This window comes from Thermobia domestica, chromosome 2 (assembly GCF_964235325.1).
Source record: "Thermobia domestica chromosome 2, izTheDome1.hap1.1, whole genome shotgun sequence".
NCBI classification, from domain to species: domain Eukaryota; kingdom Metazoa; phylum Arthropoda; class Insecta; order Zygentoma; family Lepismatidae; genus Thermobia; species Thermobia domestica.
In genome coordinates this window covers 260,561,550-260,575,018 of record NC_137455.1, presented here as the reverse complement: position 1 = coordinate 260,575,018, position 13,469 = coordinate 260,561,550, and positions in this window count along the sequence as shown.

The following is a 13,469-nucleotide window of genomic DNA, read 5'->3' as shown; positions in this document are numbered from 1 at the left end:
TTCTTCAATTTTCTTCAAAACTGTACTACTTGGTATAAATATGTTGTTAGGCAACATCTCAACAATATAACATATATCATTTTTTCATATATATTATATTGTTGTGCATTGCTCCTAACTACTATATACTAAGGGCTATATCTCCGAAACTTCTGAACATATTTTAACGACATAAAGCTCAAATATAAGAGCATTGCCCCCTTTATGATGCGAGTGCAAGCAGAGTCCCTTACCGTAGAAGAAAAGTTACCTTGTATATATAACATTTGGTACTGTTTAACTCTTTTTACAGAATATAACAGATTTTATCCCATAATAAATCTCATTCCCTCATAAAAATAAGGCTGACCAATGACAACCGAAGAGTAAGAACATGTGCAATTCTGAACTACATACAGCGCACACGCTAATTGGTGAATTTTCTTTATTTTTTGATGAACAAACAATAATTTCATATTATTAAGGGTTGGAATTCTGCATCACCCTGTATATTTTTTTACACACAACTACCAAATATACTATCTAAGTGTTGCACACGTGATAAAGGGGAAGAAAATCTATACATTACAACAAGAAATTTTAAAAAATGAACTTAGTACCTGTTGTTATACATGAAGCCATTTAACCCTTGCAGGATTGATGAGACCACGTGACACTCATCCTAAGTAGAAAATGTATGTCTTCAAACACTATTTTCTTCAATTTTCTTCAAAACTGTACTACTTGGTATAAATATGTTGTTAGGCAACATCTCAACAATATAACATACATCATTTTTTCATATATATTATATTGTTGTGCATTGCTCCTAACTACTATATACTAAGTGCTATATCTCCAAAACTTCTGAACATATTTTAACGAAATAAAGCTCAAATTGAAGAACATTGCCCCATTTATGACGTGAGTGAAAGCAGAGTCCCCTACCATAGACGGAAAGTTTCCTTTTATATATAATATATGATACTGTTTAAGTCTTTTTACAGAATATAACAGATTTTATCCCATAATAAGTCTCATTCCCTCATAACAATATGGCTGACCAATGACAACCGAGGAGTAAGAACATGTGCAATTCAGAACTACATAAAGCGCACACGTTAATTGGTGCATTTTCTTTATTTTTTGATGAACAAACAATAATTTCATATTATTAAGGGTTGGAATTCTGCATCACCCTGTATATTTTTTTACACACAACTACCAAATATACTATCTAAGTGTTGCACACATGTTAAAGGGGAAAGAAAATCTATACATTACAACAAGAAATTTTAAAAAATGAAGTTAGTACCTGTTGTTATACATGAAGCAATTTAACCCTTGCAGGATTGATGAGACCACGTGACACTCACCCTAAGTAGAAAACGTATGTCTTCAAACACTATTTTCTTCAATTTTCTTCAAAACTGTACTACTTGGTATAAATATGTTGTTAGGCAACATCTCAACAATATAACATATATCATTTTTTCATATATATTATATTGTTGTGCATTGCTCCTAACTACTATATACTAAGGGCTATATCTCCGAAACTTCTGAACATATTTTAACGACATAAAGCTCAAATATAAGAGCATTGCCCCCTTTATGATGCGAGTGCAAGCAGAGTCCCTTACCGTAGAAGAAAAGTTACCTTGTATATATAACATTTGGTACTGTTTAACTCTTTTTACAGAATATAACAGATTTTATCCCATAATAAGTCTCATTCCCTCATAACAATAAGGCTGACCAATGACAACCGAGGAGTAAGGACATGTGCTATTCAGAACTACATACAGCGCACACGCTAATTGGTGCATTTTCTTTATTTTTTGATGAACAAACAATAATTTTATATTATTAAGGGTTGGAATTCTGCATCACCCTGTATATTTTTTTACACACAACTACCAAATATACTATCTAAGTGTGGCAGACATGTTAAAGGGAAAAGAAAATCTATACATTACAACAAGAAATTTTAAAAAATGAAGTTAGTACCTGTTGTTATACATGAAGCAATTTAACCCTTGCAGGATTGATGAGACCACGTGACACTCATCCTAAGTAGAAAACGTATGTCTTCAAACACTATTTTCTTCAATTTTCTTCAAAACTGTACTACTTGGTATAAATATGTTGTTAGGCAACATCTCAACAATATAACATATATCATTTTTTCATATATATTATATTGTTGTGCATTGCTCCTAACTACTATATACTAAGGGCTATATCTCCGAAACTTCTGAACATATTTTAACGACATAAAGCTCAAATATAAGAGCATTTCCCCCTTTATGATGCGAGTGCAAGCAGAGTCCCCTACCACAGACGGAAAGTTTCCTTTTATATATAATATATGATACTGTTTAACTCTTTTTACAGAATATAACAGATTTTATCCCATAATAAGTCTCATTCCCTCATAACAATAAGGCTGACCAATGACAACCGAGGAGTAAGGACATGTGCTATTCAGAACTACATACAGCGCACACGCTAATTGGTGCATTTTCTTTATTTTTTGATGAACAAACAATAATTTTATATTATTAAGGGTTGGAATTCTGCATCACCCTGTATATTTTTTTACACACAACTACCAAATATACTATCTAAGTGTTGCACACATGATAAAGGGGAAAGAAAATCTATACATTACAACAAGATATTTTAAAAAATGAACTTAGTACCTGTTGTTATACATGAAGCCATTTAACCCTTGCAGGATTGATGAGACCACGTGACACTCATCCTAAGTAGAAAACGTATGTCTTCAAACACTATTTTCTTCAAAACTGTACTACTTGGTATAACAATGTTGTTAGGCAACATCTCAACAATATAACATATATCATTTTTTCATATATATTATATTGTTGTGCATTGCTCCTAACTACTATATACTAAGGGCTATATCTCCGAAACTTCTGAACATATTTTAACGAAATAAAGCTCAAATTGAAGAACATTGCCCCCTTTATGACGTGAGTGAAAGCAGAGTCCCCTACCATAGACGGAAAGTTTCCTTTTATATATAATATATGATACTGTTTAACTCTTTTTACAGAAAATAACAGATTTTATCCCATAATAAGTCTCATTCCCTCATAACAATATGGCTGACCAATGACAACCAAGGAGTAAGAACATGTGCTATTCTGAACTACATACAGCGCACACGCTAATTGGTGCATTTTCTTTATTTTTTGATGAACAAACAATAATTTCATATTATTAAGGGTTGGAATTCTGCATCACCCTGTATATTTTTTTACACACAACTACCAAATATACTATCTAAGTGTGGCACACATGTTAAAGGGGAAAGAAAATCTATACATTACAACAAGAAATTTTAAAACATGAAGTTAGTACCTGTTGTTATACATGAAGCAATTTAACCCTTGCAGGATTGATGAGACCACGTGACACTCATCCTAAGTAGAAAACGTATGTCTTCAAACACTATTTTCTTCAATTTTCTTCAAAACTGTACTACTTGGTATAAATATGTTGTTAGGCAACATCTCAACAATATAACATATATCCTTTTTTTATATATATTATATTGTTGTGCATTGCTCCTAACTACTATATACTAAGGGCTATATCTCCGAAACTTCTGAACATATTTTAACGACATAAAGCTCAAATATAAGAGCATTGCCCCCTTTATGATGCGAGTGCAAGCAGAGTCCCTTACCGTAGAAGAAAAGTTACCTTGTATATATAACATTTGGTACTGTTTAACTCTTTTTACAGAATATAACAGATTTTATCCCATAATAAATCTCATTCCCTCATAACAATAAGGCTGACCAATGACAACCGAAGAGTAAGAACATGTGCAATTCTGAACTACATACAGCGCACACGCTAATTGGTGAATTTTCTTTATTTTTTGATGAACAAACAATAATTTCATATTATTAAGGGTTGGAATTCTGCATCACCCTGTATATTTTTTTACACACAACTACCAAATATACTATCTAAGTGTTGCACACATGATAAAGGGGAAGAAAATCTATACATTACAACAAGAAATTTTAAAAAATGAACTTAGTACCTGTTGTTATACATGAAGCCATTTAACCCTTGCAGGATTGATGAGACCACGTGACACTCATCCTAAGTAGAAAATGTATGTCTTCAAACACTATTTTCTTCAATTTTCTTCAAAACTGTACTACTTGGTATAAATATGTTGTTAGGCAACATCTCAACAATATAACATACATCATTTTTTCATATATATTATATTGTTGTGCATTGCTCCTAACTACTATATACTAAGTGCTATATCTCCAAAACTTCTGAACATATTTTAACGAAATAAAGCTCAAATTGAAGAACATTGCCCCATTTATGACGTGAGTGAAAGCAGAGTCCCCTACCATAGACGGAAAGTTTCCTTTTATATATAATATATGATACTGTTTAAGTCTTTTTACAGAATATAACAGATTTTATCCCATAATAAGTCTCATTCCCTCATAACAATATGGCTGACCAATGACAACCGAGGAGTAAGGACATGTGCAATTCAGAACTACATAAAGCGCACACGCTAATTGGTGCATTTTCTTTATTTTTTGATGAACAAACAATAATTTCATATTATTAAGGGTTGGAATTCTGCATCACCCTGTATATTTTTTTACACACAACTACCAAATATACTATCTAAGTGTTGCACACATGATAAAGGGGAAATAAAATCTATACATTACAACAAGAAATTTTAAAAAATGAAGTTAGTACCTGTTGTTATACATGAAGCCATTTAACCCTTGCAGGATTGATGAGACCACGTGACACTCATCCTAAGTAGAAAACGTATGTCTTCAAACACTATTTTCTTCAAAACTGTACTACTTGGTATAACAATGTTGTTAGGCAACATCTCAACAATATAACATATATCATTTTTTCATATATATTATATTATTGTGCATTGCTCCTAACTACTATATACTAAGGGCTATATCTCCGAAACTTCTGAACATATTTTAACGACATAAAGCTCAAATATAAGAGCATTGCCCCCTTTATGATGCGAGTGCAAGCAGAGTCCCTTACCGTAGAATAAAAGTTACCTTGTATATATAACATTTGGTACTGTTTAACTCTTTTTACAGAATATAACAGATTTTATCCCATAATAAGTCTCATTCCCTCATAACAATAAGGCTGACCAATGACAACCGAAGAGTAAGAACATGTGCAATTCTGAACTACATACAGCGCACACGCTAATTGGTGAATTTTCTTTATTTTTTGATGAACAAACAATAATTTCATATTATTAAGGGTTGGAATTCTGCATCACCCTGTATATTTTTTTACACACAACTACCAAATATACTATCTAAGTGTTGCACACATGATAAAGGGGAAGAAAATCTATACATTACAACAAGAAATTTTAAAAAATGAACTTAGTACCTGTTGTTATACATGAAGCCATTTAACCCTTGCAGGATTGATGAGACCACGTGACACTCATCCTAAGTAGAAAATGTATGTCTTCAAACACTATTTTCTTCAATTTTCTTCAAAACTGTACTACTTGGTATAAATATGTTGTTAGGCAACATCTCAACAATATAACATACATCATTTTTTCATATATATTATATTGTTGTGCATTGCTCCTAACTACTATATACTAAGTGCTATATCTCCAAAACTTCTGAACATATTTTAACGAAATAAAGCTCAAATTGAAGAACATTGCCCCATTTATGACGTGAGTGAAAGCAGAGTCCCCTACCATAGACGGAAAGTTTCCTTTTATATATAATATATGATACTGCTTAACTCTTTTTACAGAAAATAACAGATTTTATCCCATAATAAGTCTCATTCCCTCATAACAATATGGCTGACCAATGACAACCGAGGAGTAAGAACATGTGCTATTCAGAACTACGTACAGCGCACACGCTAATTGGTGCATTTTCTTTATTTTTTGATGAACAAACTATAATTTCATATTATTAAGGGTTGGAATTCTGCATCACCCTGTATATTTTTTTACACACAACTACCAAATATACTATCTAAGTGTTGCACACATGATAAAGGGGAAAGAAAATCTATACATTACAACAAGATATTTTAAAAAATGAACTTAGTACCTGTTGTTATACATGAAGCAATTTAACCCTTGCAGGATTGATGAGACCACGTGACACTCATCCTAAGTAGAAAATGTATGTCTTCAAACACTATTTTCTTCAATTTTCTTCAAAACTGTACTACTTGGTATAGATATGTTGTTAGGCAACATCTCAACAATATAACATACATCATTTTTTCATATATATTATATTGTGCATTGCTCCTAACTACTATATACTAAGTGCTATATCTCCGAAACTTCTGAACATATTTTAACGAAATAAAGCTCAAATTGAAGAACATTGCCCCATTTATGACGTGAGTGAAAGCAGAGTCCCCTACCATAGACGGAAAGTTTCCTTTTATATATAATATATGATACTGTTTAAGTCTTTTTACAGAATATAACAGATTTTATCCCATAATAAGTCTCATTCCCTCATAACAATATGGCTGACCAATGACAACCGAGGAGTAAGGACATGTGCAATTCAGAACTACATAAAGCGCACACGCTAATTGGTGCATTTTCTTTATTTTTTGATGAACAAACAATAATTTCATATTATTAAGGGTTGGAATTCTGCATCACCCTGTATATTTTTTTACACACAACTACCAAATATACTATCTAAGTGTTGCACACATGATAAAGGGGAAATAAAATCTATACATTACAACAAGAAATTTTAAAAAATGAAGTTAGTACCTGTTGTTATACATGAAGCCATTTAACCCTTGCAGGATTGATGAGACCACGTGACACTCATCCTAAGTAGAAAACGTATGTCTTCAAACACTATTTTCTTCAAAACTGTACTACTTGGTATAACAATGTTGTTAGGCAACATCTCAACAATATAACATATATCATTTTTTCATATATATTATATTGTGCATTGCTCCTAACTACTATATACTAAGTGCTATATCTCCGAAACTTCTGAACATATTTTAACGAAATAAAGCTCAAATTGAAGAACATTGCCCCATTTATGACGTGAGTGAAAGCAGAGTCCCCTACCATAGACGGAAAGTTTCCTTTTATATATAATATATGATACTGTTTAACTCTTTTTACAGAATATAACAGATTTTATCCCATAATAAGTCTCATTCCCTCATAACAATAAGGCTGACCAATGACAACCGAAGAGTAAGAACATGTGCACTTCTGAACTACATACTGCGCACACGCTAATTGGTGAATTTTCTTTATTTTTTGATGAACAAACAATAATTTCATATTATTAAGGGTTGGAATTCTGCATCACCCTGTATATTTTTTAACACACAACTACCAAATATACTATCTAAGTGTTGCACACATGATAAAGGGGAAGAAAATCTATACATTACAACAAGAAATTTTAAAAAATGAACTTAGTACCTGTTGTTATACATGAAGCCATTTAACCCTTGCAGGATTGATGAGACCACGTGACACTCATCCTAAGTAGAAAATGTATGTCTTCAAACACTATTTTCTTCAATTTTCTTCAAAACTGTACTACTTGGTATAAATATGTTGTTAGGCAACATCTCAACAATATAACATACATCATTTTTTCATATATATTATATTGTTGTGCATTGCTCCTAACTACTATATACTAAGTGCTATATCTCCAAAACTTCTGAACATATTTTAACGAAATAAAGCTCAAATTGAAGAACATTGCCCCATTTATGACGTGAGTGAAAGCAGAGTCCCCTACCATAGACGGAAAGTTTCCTTTTATATATAATATATGATACTGCTTAACTCTTTTTACAGAAAATAACAGATTTTATCCCATAATAAGTCTCATTCCCTCATAACAATATGGCTGACCAATGACAACCGAGGAGTAAGAACATGTGCTATTCAGAACTACGTACAGCGCACACGCTAATTGGTGCATTTTCTTTATTTTTTGATGAACAAACTATAATTTCATATTATTAAGGGTTGGAATTCTGCATCACCCTGTATATTTTTTTACACACAACTACCAAATATACTATCTAAGTGTTGCACACATGATAAAGGGGAAAGAAAATCTATACATTACAACAAGATATTTTAAAAAATGAACTTAGTACCTGTTGTTATACATGAAGCCATTTAACCCTTGCAGGATTGATGAGACCACGTGACACTCATCCTAAGTAGAAAATGTATGTCTTCAAACACTATTTTCTTCAATTTTCTTCAAAACTGTACTACTTGGTATAGATATGTTGTTAGGCAACATCTCAACAATATAACATATATCATTTTTTCATATATATTATATTGTGCATTGCTCCTAACTACTATATACTAAGTGCTATATCTCCGAAACTTCTGAACATATTTTAACGAAATAAAGCTCAAATTGAAGAACATTGCCCCATTTATGACGTGAGTGAAAGCAGAGTCCCCTACCATAGACGGAAAGTTTCCTTTTATATATAATATATGATACTGTTTAAGTCTTTTTACAGAATATAACAGATTTTATCCCATAATAAGTCTCATTCCCTCATAACAATATGGCTGACCAATGACAACCGAGGAGTAAGGACATGTGCAATTCAGAACTACATAAAGCGCACACGCTAATTGGTGCATTTTCTTTATTTTTTGATGAACAAACAATAATTTCATATTATTAAGGGTTGGAATTCTGCATCACCCTGTATATTTTTTTACACACAACTACCAAATATACTATCTAAGTGTTGCACACATGATAAAGGGGAAATAAAATCTATACATTACAACAAGAAATTTTAAAAAATGAAGTTAGTACCTGTTGTTATACATGAAGCCATTTAACCCTTGCAGGATTGATGAGACCACGTGACACTCATCCTAAGTAGAAAACGTATGTCTTCAAACACTATTTTCTTCAAAACTGTACTACTTGGTATAACAATGTTGTTAGGCAACATCTCAACAATATAACATATATCATTTTTTCATATATATTATATTGTTGTGCATTGCTCCTAACTACTATATACTAAGGGCTATATCTCCGAAACTTCTGAACATATTTTAACGAAATAAAGCTCAAATTGAAGAACATTGCCCCCTTTATGACGTGAGTGAAAGCAGAGTCCCCTACCATAGACGGAAAGTTTCCTTTTATATATAATATATGATACTGTTTAACTCTTTTTACAGAAAATAACAGATTTTATCCCATAATAAGTCTCATTCCCTCATAACAATATGGCTGACCAATGACAACCGAGGAGTAAGAACATGTGCTATTCAGAACTACATACAGCGCACACGCTAATTGGTGCATTTTCTTTATTTTTTGATGAACAAACAATAATTTCATATTATTAAGGGTTGGAATTCTGCATCACCCTGTATATTTTTTTACACACAACTACCAAATATACTATCTAAGTGTTGCACACATGATAAAGGGGAAAGAAAATCTATACATTACAACAAGAAATTTTAAAAAATGAAGTTAGTACCTGTTGTTATACATGAAGCAATTTAACCCTTGCAGGATTGATGAGACCACGTGACACTCACCCTAAGTAGAAAACGTATGTCTTCAAACACTATTTTCTTCAATTTTCTTCAAAACTGTACTACTTGGTATAAATATGTTGTTAGGCAACATCTCAACAATATAACATATATCATTTTTTCATATATATTATATTGTTGTGCATTGCTCCTAACTACTATATACTAAGGGCTATATCTCCGAAACTTCTGAACATATTTTAACGACATAAAGCTCAAATATAAGAGCATTGCCCCCTTTATGATGCGAGTGCAAGCAGAGTCCCTTACCGTAGAAGAAAAGTTACCTTGTATATATAACATTTGGTACTGTTTAACTCTTTTTACAGAATATAACAGATTTTATCCCATAATAAGTCTCATTCCCTCATAACAATAAGGCTGACCAATGACAACCGAGGAGTAAGGACATGTGCTATTCAGAACTACATACAGCGCACACGCTAATTGGTGCATTTTCTTTATTTTTTGATGAACAAACAATAATTTTATATTATTAAGGGTTGGAATTCTGCATCACCCTGTATATTTTTTTACACACAACTACCAAATATACTATCTAAGTGTGGCAGACATGTTAAAGGGGAAAGAAAATCTATACATTACAACAAGAAATTTTAAAAAATGAAGTTAGTACCTGTTGTTATACATGAAGCAATTTAACCCTTGCAGGATTGATGAGACCACGTGACACTCATCCTAAGTAGAAAACGTATGTCTTCAAACACTATTTTCTTCAATTTTCTTCAAAACTGTACTACTTGGTATAAATATGTTGTTAGGCAACATCTCAACAATATAACATATATCATTTTTTCATATATATTATATTGTTGTGCATTGCTCCTAACTACTATATACTAAGGGCTATATCTCCGAAACTTCTGAACATATTTTAACGACATAAAGCTAAAATATAAGAGCATTGCCCCCTTTATGATGCGAGTGCAAGCAGAGTCCCTTACCGTAGAAGAAACGTTACCTTGTATATATAACATTTGGTACTGTTTAACTCTTTTTACAGAATATAACAGATTTTATCCCATAATAAGTCTCATTCCCTCATAACAATAAGGCTGACCAATGACAACCGAAGAGTAAGAACATGTGCACTTCTGAACTACATACTGCGCACACGCTAATTGGTGAATTTTCTTTATTTTTTGATGAACAAACAATAATTTCATATTATTAAGGGTTGGAATTCTGCATCACCCTGTATATTTTTTAACACACAACTACCAAATATACTATCTAAGTGTTGCACACATGATAAAGGGGAAGAAAATCTATACATTACAACAAGAAATTTTAAAAAATGAACTTAGTACCTGTTGTTATACATGAAGCCATTTAACCCTTGCAGGATTGATGAGACCACGTGACACTCATCCTAAGTAGAAAATGTATGTCTTCAAACACTATTTTCTTCAATTTTCTTCAAAACTGTACTACTTGGTATAAATATGTTGTTAGGCAACATCTCAACAATATAACATACATCATTTTTTCATATATATTATATTGTTGTGCATTGCTCCTAACTACTATATACTAAGTGCTATATCTCCAAAACTTCTGAACATATTTTAACGAAATAAAGCTCAAATTGAAGAACATTGCCCCATTTATGACGTGAGTGAAAGCAGAGTCCCCTACCATAGACGGAAAGTTTCCTTTTATATATAATATATGATACTGTTTAACTCTTTTTACAGAATATAACAGATTTTATCCCATAATAAGTCTCATTCCCTCATAACAATATGGCTGACCAATGACAACCAAGGAGTAAGAACATGTGCTATTCTGAACTACATACAGCGCACACGCCAATTGGTGCATTTTCTTTATTTTTTGATGAACAAACAATAATTTCATATTATTAAGGGTTGGAATTCTGCATCACCCTGTATATTTTTTTACACACAACTACCAAATATACTATCTAAGTGTGGCACACATGTTAAAGGGGAAAGAAAATCTATACATTACAACAAGAAATTTTAAAAAATGAAGTTAGTACCTGTTGTTATACATGAAGCAATTTAACCCTTGCAGGATTGATGAGACCACGTGACACTCATCCTAAGTAGAAAACGTATGTCTTCAAACACTATTTTCTTCAATTTTCTTCAAAACTGTACTACTTGGTATAAATATGTTGTTAGGCAACATCTCAACAATATAACATACATCATTTTTTCATATATATTATATTGTTGTGCATTGCTCCTAACTACTATATACTAAGTGCTATATCTCCAAAACTTCTGAACATATTTTAACGAAATAAAGCTCAAATTGAAGAACATTGCCCCATTTATGACGTGAGTGAAAGCAGAGTCCCCTACCATAGACGGAAAGTTTCCTTTTATATATAATATATGATACTGTTTAACTCTTTTTACAGAATATAACAGATTTTATCCCATAATAAGTCTCATTCCCTCATAACAATAAGGCTGACCAATGACAACCGAAGAGTAAGAACATGTGCAATTCTGAACTACATACAGCGCACACGCTAATTGGTGAATTTTCTTTATTTTTTGATGAACAAACAATAATTTCATATTATTAAGGGTTGGAATTCTGCATCACCCTGTATATTTTTTTACACACAACTACCAAATATACTATCTAAGTGTTGCACACATGATAAAGGGGAAGAAAATCTATACATTACAACAAGAAATTTTAAAAAATGAACTTAGTACCTGTTGTTATACATGAAGCCATTTAACCCTTGCAGGATTGATGAGACCACGTGACACTCATCCTAAGTAGAAAATGTATGTCTTCAAACACTATTTTCTTCAATTTTCTTCAAAACTGTACTACTTGGTATAAATATGTTGTTAGGCAACATCTCAACAATATAACATACATCATTTTTTCATATATATTATATTGTTGTGCATTGCTCCTAACTACTATATACTAAGGGCTATATCTCCGAAACTTCTGAACATATTTTAACGAAATAAAGCTCAAATTGAAGAACATTGCCCCATTTATGACGTGAGTGAAAGCAGAGTCCCCTACCATAGACGGAAAGTTTCCTTTTATATATAATATATGATACTGTTTAACTCTTTTTACAGAATATAACAGATTTTATCCCATAATAAGTCTCATTCCCTCATAACAATATGGCTGACCAATGACAACCGAGGACTAAGGACATGTGCTATTCAGAACTACATACAGCGCACACGCTAATTGGTGCATTTTCTTTATTTTTTGATGAACAAACAATAATTTTATATTATTAATGGTTGGAATTCTGCATCACCCTGTATATTTTTTTACACACAACTACCAAATATACTATCTAAGTGTTGCACACATGATAAAGGGGAAATAAAATCTATACATTACAACAAGAAATTTTAAAAAATGAAGTTAGTACCTGTTGTTATACATGAAGCAATTTAACACTTGCAGGATTGATGAGACCACGTGACACTCATCCTAAGTAGAAAACGTATGTCTTCAAACACTATTTTCTTCAATTTTCTTCAAAATTGTACTACTTGGTATAAATATGTTGTTAGGCAACATCTCAACAATATAACATATATCATTTTTTCATATATATTATATTGTTGTGCATTGCTCCTAACTACTATATACTAAGGGCTATATCTCCGAAACTTCTGAACATATTTTAACGACATAAAGCTCAAATTGAAGAGTATTGCCCCCATTATGATGCGACTGCAAGCAGAGTCCCTTACCGTAGAAGAAAAATTACCTTGTATATATAACATTTGGTACTGTTTAACTCTTTTAACAGAATATAACAGATTTTATCCCATAATAA